The sequence below is a fragment of the Anomalospiza imberbis genome, chromosome 1, assembly GCF_031753505.1.
Source record: "Anomalospiza imberbis isolate Cuckoo-Finch-1a 21T00152 chromosome 1, ASM3175350v1, whole genome shotgun sequence".
NCBI classification, from domain to species: domain Eukaryota; kingdom Metazoa; phylum Chordata; class Aves; order Passeriformes; family Viduidae; genus Anomalospiza; species Anomalospiza imberbis.
Genome location: NC_089681.1, coordinates 47965082 through 47984986, shown reverse-complemented (window position 1 = coordinate 47984986; position 19905 = coordinate 47965082). Strand labels below are relative to the sequence as shown.

Sequence of the window (19905 nt, the reverse complement as noted above, 5' to 3'; positions counted from 1 at the left end):
TTGTGCCTTAACATGGCATTGGAGCCAGTGTGCTGAGAGCTGTTTCTACAGCATGAAGAAATTTGTGGTGGAGCCACTTTTCCCTGGAGTTGGTTACAAGACTGTTTCCTCAGATGGTGCAGAAGCCAACCATCAGAAGGCAGAGCCTTTGTTTGTCCTTACCAGCTCCTGCCATACAGAACTCAGCTAAAGAGGTTCTAAATTTCAATTTTCCTCAGAGACACATCTCTGGTTTCTTCCCCAGACCACAGGATTGAATAATATTTTGTTCCTTTGTTTCACAGATTCTCCCATCTTTTCTGTTTGGTTTTTTTTTTTCATATATTTCTAAGATGTACTGAATGTTGGCCATAGTTGGTTATTCTCTCACACGTGTCTTGTATGTCTGCTCTGCTACAGGCATTGACTTGCTCCCGTGTTTGGGATAGAGATTGATATTGTTTGCATGGTCTAGCTACATGGAGATCCCCTGTAGAACTATCTTAAATAAGGGGTGACATTTAGTCAAATACAAAGCCATGTAAAGTAAAAAAAGGTAAGTTATTTGAAAACTGGGGGAATGAGAGGCTGGAAAGCAGTGCTGTGGAAAGGGACCTGGGGGTCCTGGTCAATGGCAAGTTGAATTGGAGTCAGCAGTGCCCTGGCAGCCAGGAGGGGCAGCTATGTCCTGGGGACATCAGGCACAGAATTGCCAGCCTGGCAAGGGAGGGGATTGTCCTGCTCTGCGCTAGGGCAGCCTCACCTCAAGTGCTGGGGACAGTTTTGGGTGCAATACAAGGAGTGTCTGGGGTCACTTGGTTTGTTCAGCCTAGAGGAGACTGAGAGAAGACCTTATCAGAGTCTTCAACATCCTCATGACGGGAGGTGAAGGGAAGAGTACTGACCTGTTCTCTCTGGTGACCAGTGACAGGACCCAAGGGAATGGCATGAAGCTGTGCCAGGGGAGGTTTAGGTTGGATATTGAGAAAAGATTTTTCACTCAGACGGTGGTTGAGCACTGGAACAACTCCTCAGGGAAGTGGTCACAGCACCAAGACTGCTAGAGTTTAAGAAATGTTTGGACAACACTCTAAGGCACATGGTGTGATTTCCTGGGCTTGCCCTGTGCAGAACCAGGAGTTGGACTCGATGATCCTTGTGAATCCCTTCCAACTCAGCATATTCTATGATTATATGATTCTAAAGTTTGCTCACAATTGTTCCAGACTGCTCACTCAAAGTTAAAAGGAACTTTTTGCTTTGATTCCCATGTTCTGCTTCACATATAGGGATAACAACTGTTCACTTCACTAGAATAGAAAGATGAAGAAATATATGTGAATCTCCCAGATATTACTATAGTGAAAAGCATAGAAAAGCCTAGGAAGAAGCTGATGGTTTTTCCTCTGATAATGGGACTTGGGTCAGGCAAACATTTGATGGAAGAAAAACTCAGTCCTACCATGATTTTTTTTCTTTATTTTCCTGCCTAACATTCAGTTTACCTCCTGATACTGTGAGACGTGGGGGAATGTGTAACCACGTTGCAGCAGAAGCGATCCTCTGTTCACCAGGGAGAATCTACTGCAGGAATCTCCAGTCAGTTTAAGTTCATGCTCTGCATGCATAAGCAGAGCAAACTTGGCAGGCTGAACAGTAAGTCTGTCCCTTCGGAATATTGACAGATGAATATAAACTCAATTATCTTGCTTTTTCATTCCCAGTTGGGTTACTTGTGCTGTGTAACTAAGTACATCAGCATCTGGAGTCACTCTGAACAATAGGAGAAAACATTTTCTGGTCTTGAAACTAGAATTTTGTACAGCATTTATAACTTGCAAAAAGTCAGGAGGCTGGCTGTGCTTTGTTTCCCACCATCCTGAAAAAAAACAAACAAACCAAAACCAAGATAGAAGGGTCACCATTGCCGAGGGCTGGGGTTTCTTCTTTTGGTATAGCTAAAAGACTGATAGCCATTTTGTGTATGAGCCTGCACAACTGAAAGATGTAAAACCAGCTCCTGAATTTTCCTTACCATTCTCCCCACCACCGCCATCTTCACTATCCATCAACCTGCCTCATTGCTGAAAGCTGAAAACACAAAAGTAAACATTAGTTAATGAGTTTTGCACCCGGGGGTGGTAAACAAAACTGCTCTCCATGCCTGTGAGCTCTCAAAAGCAAACTCTGCTGTAGGAAAACAAATCTCATCACAGTAAGAACAGGTCTGCTTGGGGTAAGGGTGTGTGTGCAGAGAATGAGAAGAATATTTTCATTTTTCTGATTTCATAATTAGAGAATGATGAGGTACAAAATCTCTCCTATATGTGTCCCTCCAGTTAGAAAATACATACTTGCCTTATCTTTGTTTTCATTGTAGCTAGAAGCAGAAGTTGATGCTAATCTGATTCCTTACTCCTCTGTAGTTTGGGACATTTCAAATACATATTTTTTGTCCTGAGATTTTGTCTCAAATGGAGACAATTGAGACTTTGTCTTGGATAAGAGAATCAAGACTTTGTCTAAAATGCAATAATATGGCGCATGCTAAACAAAACAAGTCTTTGTGTATCATTGTTAGTAAAACATTGTAGCTGCAGGAAATAGCTAGACATAGACTTTCCTTTGCTAGTTAACTGCTGCTATAGATCTCTTAAAGTTCAACTCATTATACATTTAAATCCTATTACAGTAGCTGAATGCTTTGACAAAGAAAGAAACAGCCTGTAAGACAGTTCCTTGCAAAATAGTAGTGCATATATTAAATCAGTACGTTCTCACCTTACCGTGTCCTTCATTCAGTCCACACTTCTCTGAACGTGACTTTCACTCCTGCTCCCAGGCGTGACCTCCTCCCGCCTGCCCTCTGGGGCATCACCAGCGAGAAGGCAGGAGTTCCCCCGGCAATCTGGCCGCCTCGGGAGCTGCACGACAGGGTCAGGTCCACCCCTTCGGCATTGCTCACCGGAGCCAGACTCAGTCCCAGTCTTTCAGGAGCTGTTTGTGAGTCGTTGGTCAGAAGAAACCCCGCACAGTTTAACGCCCGTGGCAGGGTCTGCTCTCTCCCTCGTTCGGCACTCCCCCTCCGCAGGTCTATGGCCTGAAACAAAAGCAAGCTCTAGAAAAGCAGATCTCCCTAGTCATACATGCAGAGATGGATTTTCTCCTCTTCTTCTGGTGCTCAAATCAGGAAGAGGACTAATTCCTCTGAAGATAATGGAGCAAACCAACACAAGCCAAAGGAGAATCAGACTAGCTCTAAGGAACACCTATTCCTATTACTTCCTGGGTTTTTGCTGTTTGTTGTTTTGTTGGGTTGTTTTTTTTTTCTGCAAATATATAAATCTTTGTATTAGCTGACTTCAAAGATCATAAATCCCTAATTGTATGTGCAGAATACCAATGCAGTGTGCTGCTGATGCATAAAACACACATAGATAGTACATAAATACACTCAGGCTGGGCTTAAATTTAGCTTCAACCACACAAAAGATATCGTTATAACTAAGAATGACTGGAAGAAAGATCTCATTCCAGACCAGATGAACATCTCATTTTTTCATTAATCCTGGATTTGGCTGATCTGACTTAAATGTGTCCTAAGACATTTCTTAATGCTTTGGAAATTACATCAACATACTTGGGTTGGAGATGCCAGAGTTAGAAAAAAAAGGGGGGGTTCTATTTTTAAAATTCTGCTGTTCCTTTTAAAAATAGATCAGCAAAGCATGACTTTTCCTATAGCTGTAATTTTTCAGGCTAAGCAAACTCCAGTAATTTCAAAAGCAGCGGGAACAAGGGGTCACTTGGGGCCAGCCAGAAAAAAATTTAACTCTTTGCTCTTTTCCAGCAGAAGTTTTTGTCATGTTATTATTGTTGAAAGGAGTCATCTTATAAAAGAAAAGTTAAGCTTTTCCTTACAAGAAAACACAAACTGAAAAAAGTATGCAGCAATAGTGATTTCAGAGCTGTACGAGAACATTAATGAGGGAAGAGAAATAAAAATAGGAGTTCAGCTGTGCATTTTCTCAGTACTTATCACTATAGCCGAACTAGAATTTGCTAAATGACATCTGTCACTGACAGCTGCTGTCATCAGGAGACTGCCAGAAGCTACAAACACCTTTCAGCAGCAGGAGGCTATCAACCATGGCAGTGTACAAGCTTTTCATGACATTGCCTTCAGTGGTGAGAGCTCCAAAGCCTTTCCCTAATAATATTGCTGAAAGTCTTCAGTTTAGAGGGGAACAGCAGTATAACCTGACTGTTGAAAGTTTAACATGAATAGTACAGATCCTTGTTTCATGATTGTTCTGTATCAGACAGTTATTCTACATTTTATACAAATCTACAGATAATCCCAAAACAATGAAAAACCCAAGCACAGGCTGTCCTTGCCATTAAGGTGTGTTTAGCAAAAGGATGAACTCCCTCTGGCCCAAATTCACACCTTTGAGCTTTGGCCATCTCACAGATAAAATCCCTAGGAGTAAAACTCCATCTTTACTTAACCTGCCAGTTGTAGGTCAAGTTTGCTGATTTCAATTGGGGCTCCACTCACATTTATATAGAAGTTATTTGCCATCTTCCTGGCAAGCCATAGGGTAAATGATTCTTTTCCCCAGTACTTTTCAAGTATGGGAATGGGGGTTAAAAAATCTGTTGGTTTCCCAAGTGGCCTCCAATGGAGGTAATGAAAATTTGGCACTGGAAATGCTTGGCGTCTGTAGTTTGAGAACCAAACTGGGGAAGCTAGGATAGATATTCAAGCTTTGAAAACACCAGCTATCTTTTGTTTGTTTGTGTCTACATTTGCATTGAGATAAACAGCTCTCAGCAGAAGAAAATGCAATTTAAGTATTTCAGCCAAAGAACAGCAATTATAAAAATAAGGCACTCCTTTTCCTACCTTCAAAGCATTTGCTAGTGTCAATAACTAGGACCTGAGACCAAGTCCCGAGGCTTAAATCTCTTCTAACTGGGCTAGTTTGAAACTTAGGAGGTTTACCATTATGCATTAGACATTGTGAAATGTTACAAACACTTTCTAAGTAGAGCTTTTTTTTGTCCCATTGACTAAGGTATAGTCACACTGCAATGATGTCACATTGCAATGATGTTGTAGACTCCTCCTTGAGAATTGAGCTGCTTCAAGCTGTAACTGCAGAGTGTGATGAGTGGATAGACAGAACACCAATGAATCTTTAGTCACAAGCCATCCATACAGTTCAGCAGCACCCTCTGAAACATCTACAGCTCCTCACTTGTCAGAAATTGTGTTGCCTTAATAAATCACACGAAAAATCCTTAATGGTATTGTAACAGCACTGAGCATGCATTGTTTTTAGGAAAAAAACCCTAAAACCTCAAAAACTTGGTGATCTAAAAGTGTATGCCAGGAAGGACAACCCTGTAGCTACAACTCACAGTAGCTTCTGATGTTGGCATTGACAAAACAAAAGGGAGTCTTCTCTGATGTAACAAATATTTCCATGAGTTCATCAGAACATACAGAACTCTTTGACCAAAAGTCTCTTTTATATAAAAAAGTCTGCCATATATAAGCTATTATAAATAATAAATTTTAAGGGCTTAATAAAATAAATTTCTTTCATGAAAGATAAATTTGTGATGAATTGAAAAGTGTAATATAAAGGTTATTGTTTGTTTTGTGTCTGTTACTGAAAAAGTTCTGCTAATATAATTTTGAAAATGCCTTTGTAGTTTTTTCTTCCTTTTGCTTTTCAAGTTTTCTATATTTTAATTTTTGCTTTTTCTTTCCAAAAAGCAGCTTAAATATTGGACCAAAATTACACTTGTGAATGACCCAAATTGTTGCGATCTAGTGGCTCAATGCAGACTGCTGTTTTCAAAGGCACCAGATGGATCCTATATGAAACACTTCCCTGAAAATCTAGTCACCTCAGGCAAAGGCTATTTTGAATTTTACAACCTAAATAGTGCCAGACCACTACTCAGATGAGAAAAATGCAGAGAAAAAAACAGAAGATATTTTAAGAAGCTGTAGTGTGGGGACACAGTAAATTTGGGTTTAGGACTTCCAGTATCAGATCAGAAGTTGGCAGTTGCATACTGCAAAACATTTTGGGAAAAAACCCTCATGCTTTTAGCTGAATTCTATTTGAAACAATCTTAACTCTGTGCAGGTGGCACTTGGGCTTCTATTGATACTGTCAGAACAAATGTCATTAGCCAGTTCTCAGCTGCTTTTATTTTGTCATCTGCAGGTTGGTGTTGCCAGTCAGTGTCCTTTACTTTCAGATCTTGCATGTTCTTTTGACCTCTTCTTTTGCATCCACCCGTTGCCTCCCTCCTCATATGCTGAAGAAAGTGAAGAAACTCAGGATGATGTCAGGAACAGATATGGGTTCCTACCCATAAAGAGGCACACTATAAGTCACGTGCACTGTTTGTATTTCCCTAGTTCTGTCTGCCAAAAGTCAGCCTAGTCCTGGGTTGTCAGCATACATCATTATAAAGTTTACAATGCCATTTTTATGTGGATATCACAGGATAGACACCAAAGAGAACTGGAGCAGTGCAGGGACGGAGTTTTGAAGTGTGACTACAAGAAAGGAACAGATGACTTGATGCAATAGGGTGCTGCTGGTTCCTGAGGTGGCCAGCTCATCCAAAGAAAGTGGGTACATACAATGGGACAATGGGATCTTGAGGGCAGACTTCAAACTCAAACTTTGAGCCTAAATGCTCTCTTATCAGAAAATAAAAAAGAATTCAAGGATTGTGAGGGGACTGTCCTAGGGACAGCAGCTGAAGAGTAGCTGGGTAAATGTGCAGTACCTTCTCTGTCCTTGGGTGTTGTTTACAGGAGAATGTCAAAATTAAAAAAAAAAAACAACCCTTGCCTTTGGCCCAAGCAAAGAAGCCATTATGAGAGCTCTCTTCTGCTTGCATTTTTTTATTTGTTTGCTTTATTTCTTTTGTGGGGTGCTCCAGTTTTCTGGGCACGTCTCCAGGGGTTGTGTGCTTTGCCAAGCGGCTGCTTCACATTCTCAGGCAGGCAACATCCTGGTTCCACCCTATCCTTAACGGGGTGTGCTCACACACCCACATCTACCATCAAGAGCACTTTATTTCAGATAGATGTCTGGCGAAGAGAAATTAGACTAAATCTGCATTTCTCCCATGAACTGACCTTATTTAGTGTAGCAGCACCTATAAATATGAGCTGTAGCTTGACACAGCAGTGTTGGAGAGATCCCAGAAGAGATACTCCCCGAGGTGTGCACAGGCTTTTTCCACAGTCAGATTCACAATGTCTCCTCAGGCATCACTTGCTGTTGGTGCATTGTGGCGTAGTTTGACTTGAGTGACAAGGGACTTCAGCGGATTAGAAACTACACGGATCACTGTCACATTCTCCAGCAGGGCAGAGATTTCACCTGTGGACCATCGCCCACAGACACTGTCTCCAGGGCTGGCCCAGACATGGAAGGAAAAAACCAGAGATGCAGTTTCTAAACAGAAAGAAAAATAGTTACTTATTTGTGTAATAGAGGAGAACTGCTTAAATTTTACAATACTGCCCCGGAACAGGGATGTATCATTCAAGGGAAAGATGTGTAAAAGCCAGGGAGCCGGAGCGAGCAGCTGGGGCGGCAAGGGGAGGGCTCAGCCCAGCAAGCACCCATCCCGTCCCCGCCTCAGAGCTCTGCTCCCAGGCAGCCATGGGCACCGGCTGGCTCGCTCCCGCAGCCCCCGCTCCCAAGGAGGGGAGAGAACAACCAGCGTGGTCAGGGGAACGAGACTTACTCCGGTGGGTGCCGCGGACCCCTCGCTGCCCGTCCCGGGCGGCCAGCGCCAGGCGGCGGCGGGCCGCGCCGGCTCCCCGCGCTCTCTGGGCCGCTGGGCGGCGCTGCGGCAGCGCGGGCCGTGAGGGGACTGGCTCGCTCGCGAGGCGCTGGCGCCTGTGGGAATCTGTGAAAATTAAATGTGTATAGATAGCATCAAAAAAAAAAAAAAAAAAAAAAAGAAAAAAAAAAGAAAAGAAAAAAAAAAGATTATTTAAAAAATTAAAAAATTGGTTTGGGCACAGAGGGAAGGTTCCGTGGGAGGATGACGGCCGTGGCGCTGCTTGCGTACGGCAGCGAACGCCGGTGGCCCTGTCCCTTTTTTTTCCCTCGGAAGCCCGGGCCACTGCCGATGCATCCCCCGGCTCCCGAGGGTACTGGAAGCACGTTCTCATGTGTCTCCCACACTGAGGCAGTGCTGGTACTGGAAGGTTTCTTGGGATTTCCACGGGAAGGGCAGAGTGACAGGCCAGGAGAGGCGGCTGCCGTGTAGCACCACAGAAGGGCAAGGACGCTGCAGAGATGAGGAGCAGCATAAATACAGATAATAAACACTTCAGAAGAATGTTTCTCTGAAATGATGGTAACAAAGGGATTTTAATAATGTATTAATTACTGTATGGGGACAGCATATAAGCGGTAGCAGTGACATAGGAAGGGGTGAATCTTCAACCAACATAACTGTGCTCCAGTAGGAAACACTTCGAGGGGATTTGTTACAACTCTGCCTCAGTTTTGACTCAAGTTTGCCTGGGATTTTTACCTATGCACAATATAAACCAAACAAAGATTTGCAATGGACCTGTTTTGGGAATTTCAATGGCTGCCTCTGCATCTGGGAGTAAAAGCAAGTGGAGTCACTGGTGTGGAGGAAGAGTAGATATGTCAAAATGCTCAGAACAGCAGCCACTGATACCAGACATTCTAACATCAGAAAATGTGTCAGCACCCCAGAACTTCCCACGAGCTGGCAGAAGCTTGTCATTAAAACTCGCTTTCAGAAGACCTGGAAATCCAGGGGATCTCCAAGGCGTCGAAAAAGTATTCATAATGAAACAGTATTTGAAAGATACACAGAACAACCCAGGCAATTCAGGCCTTCTGTCCAGTCCTGACATTGCTCGGATTCTTCTGGCTCTGGGCCTGATGGAAGCCCATAGCCTGAAATGTGTGCTGCCCAAAATGACTGTGTTAGTAAATACCAAGATAAAAGAAAGTATGTTATTAATACTAAGTAACATGGATTTACAAAAAACAGATTTTGCTGAGATAATCTGGTACCTTTCTCAGAAGAGTAAGACATTTTCATATAAAGCTGCTAGATGCATGAGGCTTTAGTTTTGTGCAGCTCTTTGATGGAGAGGTTATAGTATATCAGTATATCAGTCCACAATCCAGTGGTAAAATCTATCTTAATGTTAAACAATCATTGTTCAGTATCATTCATTGTTCAGAGGTATTAACTAATGAAGCTCCACCTAGATTGTCTCCTGGCTATTTTCCATTTTGATCTGTGGTACAGAAAAAAACCCATAAACTCACCCTGTGGCAACAGACCAGAGGAACAGAAATGAAAATAGGCCACTGATGTAATCAGATGGTAAACAAAAAGCAAGCATAAAATATGCTACCCTATTACAGGTAAACATGAATCTATATATCTAAGAACAGAGAATGAAGGCCAAAAAATTAAGATGGGAAACTATGCTTTGAAACAGTGGCTCTGGAAAAGACTCACGAAAGAGGGACACAGCAACTAAATAGAAACTCCCACTGAAAGGGGACCTAGAGGGATAAGGATACCTTTAGATGTACAGGCAAGTGAGTTCTTGAGTTGAACTAAGGAAGATTTTGAGATTTGTTACAAATCTTGCCATTATGCGGAAATATTACGTCTAGTTCTCCTATGTTTGGGTCTGGGAGGATGTTGTCACATTAGTGGGGGGAGAGGTCAGTGTCATTTTGCTATGTTAGACTCAAAGCACACATTAAGGAGCTCCTAATGGTCCAGGGACTTCTCTTATAGACAAGAAAATGGTGCAAAATACAGCAAACAGAATGCTGACATTTGTGAAAGCAACACTTTTTATACCTGAAAGATTGGTTTCTGGTTGTTATCAAGCATAACTTTCCTAGAACTGAAGCCATTCAATACAACTGAATTTTTCTCCTAGATGGAAGTAAATACTTTTGAGGTCAAGCTTTCCAGCTTCTACCTGTGAAGGGAACAAAATTATGTCCCATAGGATAGTTATCTGAAACAGGAAAACCTTATGCGCTTCTGAGTATAAATGTCAGACTATTTATTTTTCTGAACTTCTGAAAATAGCAAATTAAATCATAGAATCATAGAATCATTAAGTTTGGAAAAGACCACTAAGATAATTTAGTAAAACCATCAACCCAGCACTTTCAAATCTGCCCTCATTCTTTTTGCAAGGGTTTCTTCAACCTCAAGCACCCTTTTCTCTGCCCTCATATTTTGCTCATGGACTGCTTTTGTGCAGAGCAGCCAATGTCAACACTTGCCTGTGTCCCTGTGTGAGGATTTATATATTTGCAAGTTGCCTGTATCTGAACACCTCACCACTGTGTTATTTCTTTTCATTTTAGTGACAGCAGCACAGCGTATGCAACTAGGAGGCTGAAAGTTCCTAGAAGTGTCCTTTCTTTTTTGCTGAGTCGCTGTGCAGCTGCTTACTGACGATAGAAAAAAGGGACAACTGGAGAGCACCTGCTCCAACCCCCTGCTCAGGACAGGGCCGATTTAACACATGCTACTCTGTGTCTTTTCCAGTCAGTTGTAAATATGCCAAGGTATGAGATTCCTCAGTACCTCCAGGCAACCAGTGCTTGAAAGGGTTTTCTTCCCCCCTGTAATGTTGTGATGGAATTTCCATTCCTGTTCCCTGATAGGCAAGTAAGTGTCAACTAGTGTTTACAGGGAAGGCAGTATGCTTGATGGTGATGCGATGAAGGACAAACACAGGGAGGTGGCATTTACATTCTTCAGCTTGCTCGTGGTCTTACTGGTTGTTCTGCAACTCATCTTCAGTGAAACCAGATAAGATTTGAGTAGCAACGTTGTTCTCCCAGTCAGTGGGCAGTTAAACAACCAGGTAGTTGACCAAAGTGTTTAATGAAGTCAAAGCAGATTCTGTTTCGACCAATACTTTAATGAGCATTGTGTTTACCTGCCTCCATTTCATGTCCATCTTCTCATGCCAGTTTTAGTGATTTCTGGTTCCCTCCTTAGTTGCATCCCTTGAAAGATTTTATAAACTATTCCCAATATCTGTCTGTTTTCAGCTCTGACTTGCTGACAGCACTGGACTTCTTCCTTGAGTCTCACCTCACAAGTGATATGCTTTTTCTCCACCTTCAACTTAATTTGGAATTGAAAAGTTCAAAGTCCTGTGATTTTCAAGTTTACTTTTGCATAATGTTCAGATTCCTGGTGTTGATGATTACAGCAGATGGACACAGCACCCAAGCACCAAGGGTATAGTGTCTGGCAACACTAAAAGTTGCCACCACAGCTGGAGCCACCATCTGTAAGACATCACACAGCTCATTTGGTACTTTAGGAAAAGTGTTACTCTCAGGTGGTCTCTTGAGGAGGTTCCTGCTGAGAGAGACAACAGCATGCCTTATTTTCATTTAAGGCTGTCAAAACCCAAGAAAATCTTTGGACTTTCAACTACAAAATGTTATGTAAAACTGAACTTACTTATGAGGAAAACCCTTCCTCACAGGCTAGAGAAAATAAAACAAACAAAATCCAAAACCAAACAAGACAAAAACAAAAGCCCAATCAACTAACAAACATAAAGCAAAGGAGGGAAGGAATACCATATAAATTCACAGATTGCTAAATGTCATGAGTGAACATACTAAGAGACTTAAATGACTTCTTGTTAATTCAGATGAACAAAAACTCTTTAAACAAACTGGAAAAGCCAGAGGAATTTGTTTTGCATAACCTGGATCTGCCCCTTCTCTGGAACACGGGGCATTCTATACAATAAACACATAATAAGGGATATCAATGGAGATTAACCCACAGTATTAATATGTGAAATCCTCAGGATTTTCTTGCTCTTTTTGGCTGACTGGACAGCAACTGTTTTGGGAACTGTTTCTAACCAGCAGAGCAAGCAGGCAGGTTTCCTTCCCTGCAGACAGCTATCACAATCCTGTCTGTTTCACTGTCAGGAGGTACCAAGAAACTGGTACAAAAAAGCAACATGGAAATAAAACATGACCTGAAACCACACACTGCAGTCATGAGGATCCGAACATGTCTGATCTGGGACTCAGGGCCATAGATTGGCTGTTGTGGACTCCATACAGGGAGTTAGTGCAGCAGCCTTCCTTGCTGGCCAACTCACATAACAATCCCATCCCAGATTGCTTTCAAAATGCTATTAGGGACTCTCCACCAATTCTCTTTCACTGATGCCACAAGAGGACCCACAGAAATCAAAAAACTCTACAGCAAATTGTTAGCAAATGTAACAAACTCACTGTCCATATTTTAGTACCATGTGCTTGAGAGATGGTAATAAGGTAAAAGACAGAAAATTACATTAATTTGATGAAACAGCTGATTTCCCTGAGACACAGATGAATCTAACTCCGTATTAAATCCAGTAGTTTTGTGAGACATTAGCCTAAATTAATCTCCCATGAAAGTTACACACAGAGAAAGAAACAGAAGATGGGTAGTTGGACAAAAGTATTTGTAATGAATACATTATAACTCACATACAAATTTATTTTTGCAATAAGATTTGTAGTCAAACAGATATTGCAGCATTTGACTTGATTTGTTTTCTTTTTCTCTTTTGTTGGAGAAACAGGAGAAAGAGCTGGGAGACTAAAGTATTCTGTGCACACCTGCAGAGTGCAGGTTGAGACACCTCAATGCCAAGATTCTGGAAGCTGCCCAAGAGAGGGATGGTAGGTATCCAACATGTTTCTGAAGCTCTGTGGGAAACCTTCACTGTGGAAAACCCAGCTGCTGGCAAGTCACACCCCCATGGCACACATCTCTTTTTCTTTCTGTGCTTCAAGAGAATTGAGCCAAGCTGTCTCTGCATCCACATATCGGTGTAAAATTTTCTGGAAAAGATGGAGATTTTATAAATATGGGAGTAGATATCTCTGTAGGCTTAGATGTTTGCTTCCTCAAGACTAAGACAGCATTTGAGCCAGTTAAGATACAGTGAATGTTGGACTGAGTTCCCTTACTAGGAAGGGAGTCTGATCTACCATGATGTGTGTGGAGCCAGTAGGAAAACTGGGAGAGGAGTGAATTTCTGTTACATCTGACAGCTTCACAAACCCAGAAACTTTACCATAGGCTGCTTTAAGTAGGAATTTTTTCTGTGTAAAGGGAAGAGTGACAAACACATTAATAGTTAGGGCTTGTGCAGTCTTATCTAGCTCACCTTAAAAGTATTTTCCATTTGTAAGAACCTCAAAAGTGCAAACACATCTATGACTTTCTGGCAAAAACAAAACAAAGTCACAAACCAAAATGAAAATTTGATACCCTAGACAGATAAACCTGCATAGATTATAGGTAGTGCAAAACACGAAAAACTCCTTGCACTACAAATATTACACTTAGGCCATGGGTGACATTCCACTAAAGACATGGGTGCTGTAACTGTGAGATGACTGTTTTTCACCTCTAAAATTACTAATTTCTGTGTCTTGACTCCAGTATGGATTCAGGGCCATTTTCTCTGCTATTGTTAACATACTTCTATTTCACAAGCAGCACCACTTAAGCAATGCAAATATCTGTTTAAGAAAAGGGCAGCAAAAATAAAGTAGCAAAGGAACTAATTGCCATTTCCCAGCTGGATTTTGAATAAATAGCCCAACAAATGTCAACCAACACTAACGAGGCCAAATTGAATGGAGCTGTGAACAACCTGGTCTAGTGGAAGTTGTCCCTGCCAATGGCAGGGTGTTGGAACTAGATGATCTTTAATATCCCTTCCAACCCAAACTGTTATTTAATGATTCTTTACAGGAAACTTTGCAAATTTGGAATTTAGAAAACTAACCATTGAGCTTTACTCTGCAAGCCATGTCAGTGCTATGAAGGGGAAAACCCCCCATCTCTGTAAGCTCTAAAGGTAAATGCTTATATGAAACTTCAACTTATATTTTTGCTATATATGACTAACTAGCCAGGGGACTCATAGCCAGCCTGTGAGTGGCTCTGTTGTGCAAGTCAAATGGTGAACAACAGGGAGAATTTTTTTATATCCCTGTGGTTAATGATCAGGTGATCCCAAGGAGACAGTGTGCATTCCCCCAGTATTGGTGATGTGTGGGTACGTAGTCTAACCTAGGTCTCTAAACTCTTTCAAAAGTCAATGAGAACAAGAGAAGAGGGATTGCCTTTTGAAGGTGTTCATTTAAGAATGGGATGAAACTGCCAAGTCATTTTCACTGTCTATAAATAAAGATAGATTAGATCTCAAGTTTTAGACCTCTAAAAGTTAGGCAAGACTGCCTCCTCTATAAGCAAGACCTATTTAAAAGGATCATATTTCACTCTAGGCTATAAAATAATTTGATTCAAGTAGATGTGTTTGGCAATGGAGATGTGTCAATTAGGAGTAATGGATCTAAGTTTCAGTAGTGTCTCTGAAGGAGCAACCCATGCTGAAAAATTCAGAGCAGACTGGAGTATTTCATAGAATAATCAGTATTATGCATACCTTTTTCATTTTGTTGAGATTGCTTTTCATATGGTCTTGCACTTTGAAAACATTGAAACAATAGGTAGTATTACTTTTTATTACATACAATTAGCTAAGCAGCCTTGGCAAAATTAATATTTTTAAAGTAGTATTTCCTGATGAAGAAAAGACTGTATCTAGATATCCCAGGGGGGAAAAACGAGTCTTTGATCTATGGGCCTCATGAGTATACTAACTATGCATTCAAAGATACATGGAAATTCTTTATAATGTAGGTAAAGTGAACAAATCCAACTAACAATCAGAAAACACTTGAATAATTTCAAGCAGTCACCATGCTTTTAATTTCCCTTTTAAAAATGATGGTGATATTGATAACATTTTGTTGTACAGTAAAAAAAAAAATCTGTCTGTATCTTCTCACTAAAAGAGGTCAAAATGGATTGTGCTAATCACATGGTGTATAAAAACCAGGCTCAATCCAAAAACCTGAATTCACAGTGTGATTCATTTTATTCAGCTACATTCTAAAGTAATGCACAGATTAGGTAACAAAAATGATTCCTTGATCAATAGCTAATAAAATTTATTCACTGAATGATCAGTGAATTCTGAAAGTGAAATGTGACATCAAAATTTGTATTAAAAAAAAAAGAAAACATAAAAACTATGTAGACAGTCAGCTTTGACAAGTGCTCACTTACAGAGTTTTCCATACCTGAGAACATACTTTTTTGCAATATGTGTGCTATTACCAAAAAGGAGTAGTCCTTTTTCACTGCCTTATCTGAAACAAACATATTTAGAAAATTATGAAGAGACACTCTCTCATGTAGCTCATTTTCCCTTTAGCTGGCATCCAGGCTGCTATTAAGGACAGGCTTCCTCGCAAAGGAAATGGCATCCTGCTGTGCCTTTCATGATGGATGCTGTACAGTTACCAATCGGTAAACCAGAGCTGACACTACGAGATATTTTATAGAAGCTTCTAAAAAATGGAGACTCTGTTATAGTTTCTAGAGTCAGTGTGACTGAGATCTAAGTGATTAACTCCATGACTTTTCTACAACCATCCTTTTCTTTTTGTGATTATCTCATAAACAGTGGTCATTCTAAATGACCTAAAATCCTATCAAAATCAAAAAGGAATAGAAATTATATGTCTGTCACTGACTGTGCACTACTGCTGAATTTCCAGAAAAGCCTGATGATGAGTTGCTCAATTTCTGTGGAGTGAGTAATGGAAAGATAAAGCAAGTATGTTCTTACTAGTTATAAGAAACACTCTTGTCTCTTTTATCTTGCTATGCACTATCAGTTTTTTGGTAGGCGGCGTGCTAAATATTCATGCTAAAAACATGAATGCCAAAATATGTATTTTAAAAACTTTACCATGAAATAATAGTGATAAGGAAGCCTAAATACGATGACTTGGAATTGGAATTACAGCAGTGTCTGAGCATCAGATCTGAATTGAGTTTAGGTGTTTAGCTGACAGCCCTCAGACTGTCTGCAGTAAAGATATCTAATTTTATGTAGTTTCATACCCCATCTCCATCTCATGCTTTCTGTTTCATCCTATCCATCTGTTTCACCAATTTACAATAAATGTTTTTGGGGCAATAGCTCATTTCATAGATGCCTCGATGTTAAACAGACCAAATTGTATCGGTCCTAATCCTATTTACAATATTACAACTAGGGAAAGGATAATTCACATCAAAATAATAAAGGCGTAAAGTATAATGAGCCTTAAAAAATCATTGGTGGTTCATACAGAAGGATAAAAGTTATTTAGAAGGTTCAAACCAGAATTATTCATCAGGATGATGGGATTTGCTTTAGCCCCAAAAAAGAATTCAAAGCAAAGTCTGCAATCAGATTTTAATGATGACAGTACCAGGTCTGTAGAATTCAGACACTTCATTCAGGCAAAATTTAATACCAAAGGTTTCATAGACTGGATCAACTAAAACATTGATACTAAAACAGGATAGAAATTACTGGGTTTAGTATGCATGAAATCAATAGTTCTCAAATAATAAAAAATTAAAGCAGGAAGTTCTCTTGTATGACTATTTGTTGGTTTCTTTGTGTTTTTTGAAACCTAATCCCGATGTTGGAGACATCAGATTATCAGTGAATATTTAAATGCAACAGGCATGACAACAATAAACACAAACTGCAGTTGAGAGAATGATCTAAGATGAACTTCAAACCTTTGCTTGTAGTATTGAGAAAAAAGGTTGAAATCTGTTGGAAGTTTGCTTTTATGACTCGGAAGAGGGAAATGGACTTCCAGAGCACTATATCATAAAGGACCTTATTCCTATTGCTCTCAAACCCAGCAAATATGAAGAAAGGGAAGAGACTTTCACTTAGGTGCAGAGTGAAATGTGGTACACAATGAAGGCTCAAGTCTGAATGAGTCAGACTTCTGTAGTTCCACTGGGCAGTGGCCTGTCAATCTTTGCACAAAGTGTAGTATCGTACAGTGTTCTTATACAGTAGTCCTTTACAACAGAATAAAGGTGATGGTATCTTGCCTTGTGAGTATGAAAATGACCAAACCCCAACCTGTGATAGATAATTTTCTTCTATGTTGCCTAGTCAGCAATCAGAAAATGCTGTTTGTTAAACAAGGTGCTTTTTTTGGTGCTGCCACTTTACTGCAGTATTAATTGACCTTGATTCCCAAAGTGAGTCTCTAATTGCTGTGTGACTGCATATCTGCTGTCAATAATTCCGAATGACTGGCTTCAATTTCTCACTGCTTGAAGTTGTGCTTTCTTTTTCCCTCAAATGTCCTTTTGTTCTTGATGCCATCATGCTCCCCCAACTGTGTGGTCTCTCCTTTATTTCACGCCAGCAGCTGCTTTGGCATTCTGCGTCTTCTGTTTCAGATACATGAGTGCTTCTGCACATTTGTGTTGTGAATATCATGGCTTCAAACCCTGAAAGACTTCTATATCCCAAAATGTTCTCTTTGTAGATTTTATCCTGCCATCTGATGTGCAATATGGCCCACAGATGGTACAGATGAAACCACCCTACAAGCTGTAAATGTTGATAGTCAAAATAAGAAGTTAGAAGAAAACATACAATTTATGTCTCTTCCTTTTCAAAAAAGCAAAACAAAAATAAGTCCAAATAGGAAAAGAGTTACTGCATTAAAGCTACCAGAATAATTCTCACTCATTCAGTACATACCTCTAATTAAATGCAAACACAAATTTCGAGGGAAATCTAGACTGCAATTACTGGGATCAATTTAGATATAATTAAGTAATCTGAGTTAGAGTTATCATAAGCTTATCACAGAGTTATCATAAGTTTTCATAGCATAGTATTATACATGCACTTTGATATGCTTTCAAATCTCTCCCAAACCTTTAATAACAATAATAGTTACTATCTAAATATGTCCAGAGCCACATGGCAACATTATCTCAAAAGGACTGACGTTACTTAATTCCATTATATTCGTGCATAATATCAATAGCAGAGTTGACATACACAGCATGAAAATGTACCACTTAGAACTGGCAAAGTGACAAAGTTTGATTCTAAAACCTGACCTGCTTTGATAAGCTCCCTTAAACTCTGATTCAACGAAATGTTTAGCTACCTGTTGTTAAGGGTAGTATTATTAGCAACTTTATCAATACAGAGATACCAAGATGTTTAGGCTAATGGAGGTAGCTTGTCTTCAGGTAATCCACGGCAGAAGCCCAGCTCTAAGCAATTCAATCATGTGAATAGCCCTCTCAAAGACAACTGATGTAGCTATTCACATAAAATTTGAATGAAATCAGAATCAAAGTAGCCAGTGAACAACCCATTTGCAAAGCTTTATTTGGCAGGTGCCTTGGTTTTGAACATTAAATGAACCTAGCCTTTTTCTGCCTTGGCTACAGCCATGAGTTCCCGTACTTCCTTACATTTATTCTCCTATCACAGTTGTTCTCATTTCTGGACCAAGCAGTATTTTTGCAGTGCCACACTGTTGCTGTGCCTCTACTTTCTCCAAGGGGTATGGACAGTTTTTTCCCCTCCCACTTTTTGATGGGAAGTATGCTGGAACGGAGTGTTTTAACCAGCAAGTACAAAAGAAAAGGATGTGAGAAAAGTACTGGACTTCTTTCTCTCTATGGCACACTGCAGCAGGTTCCTATCAAAGAATGAACAAACACTACCACTTTTTTGTCACTGTACATTTTTTTTTTCTTGGGTGTTGAAGCAGAAAGACAAAACACTTTTATCATAGCATAGGATTGAGTCCAGTGGTCCCAAGAGATGAGAAAGACTTTTTGAAAAGCTCTTAAGAAATATGTCCTGTGAAAAGCGAAAAGGGAGATGGTTCGTATGCTCGCTTAATCAATCCAAGGCAGAGGGAAGGAAATGCAAAATAATTTTTTTCCCAGTTCAATGGATATTTACGCTCAGAGCACTTGGCTATATTTCTAGTCTGCTTCCCATGCTCCTGCTATGTCTGACCTTCATTTTGTACACATCAAGGATCCAAACCTGCTTCTTCCCCACCCTCTTGGACACAATTTACAGATCTAAGTGTTCCAGATACTTCTGTTTCCAATCTCTCAAACACCATCAGACTCCCTCATCTTTACCCGCCTCAATTTAAAATCAGACACAGTATCAGTTCAATGTAATATCAGACACAAATATATGCAGAGTGTCCTTCTCCTGTTCGCCTCCAGCAACCTCCTAACATGCTAAATCCCTTCAGCTTCTACTTGAGTACTCCTGGACCAGCTCCATTGCTAACTAAACCCAAACACGAGGTGAACCTTCCGCCCAAATTTCAGCTCTGCCCACAGCTCTGACCAGCGTGCACTGCAGGGCTGTCTCTCACAGGGCAGATGCCCTCCCAGTGCCACCTTCTGCCCTACCGGCCACCGGGCCACGCTGGATATCCGACAGGGCTTTGACATTTCCTAGCTTGGCTCCTCTCGGTGCCCCTTCCCTCACAGAATGGAAGTACCCCAGTTCGCTCCGTCCTCACCGAGTCTCGGTCGCTACGTCCCGAGTCTCACTGCTCTCCACCTGCCTCCTCCCCTAACTCATGTCCACACTAGCTCCCGTTCCATCACCTCAGCCCCTGACACGACACTGGCACCCCCTTCCCAGCCCCGCCGCCCTGGGGCACGGCCGGGGACGCTGCCGCTGGACACCCCCGCACCTGAGCGGGGCACTCCCACGGGCACGGGGCACTCCCACGGGCACCGTCCGCTCCCCGCGCCTGCCGCCCCCCGACCCCTCTCCTCTCGCTGACAGAGCAGGAGGGGCGGCACCTGCGGGTCCGCCCCATTCTCCTCCCCTCGCCTCCCCTCCCCTCCTCTCGCCGAGAG

General features: G+C 41.1%; 2 long non-coding RNA genes across 2 annotated transcripts; one reads left to right on the top strand and one right to left on the bottom strand.

Annotated features, from left to right (window-relative positions):
- Positions 1–6903: 6903 nt before the first annotated feature.
- LOC137478348 (uncharacterized) lies at positions 6904–7802 on the bottom strand. Its single transcript, XR_011001527.1, has 2 exons — positions 7770–7802; positions 6904–7438 (listed from the first exon to the last, which is right to left on the bottom strand). It is a non-coding gene; the product is annotated as an uncharacterized lncRNA (long non-coding RNA).
- Positions 7803–12703: 4901 nt separating this feature from the next.
- On the top strand, positions 12704–17308 carry LOC137474424 (uncharacterized). The gene is made up of 2 exons (XR_010999353.1): positions 12704–12773; positions 16768–17308. It is a non-coding gene; the product is annotated as an uncharacterized lncRNA (long non-coding RNA).
- The last annotated feature ends 2597 nt before the right edge of the window (positions 17309–19905 follow it).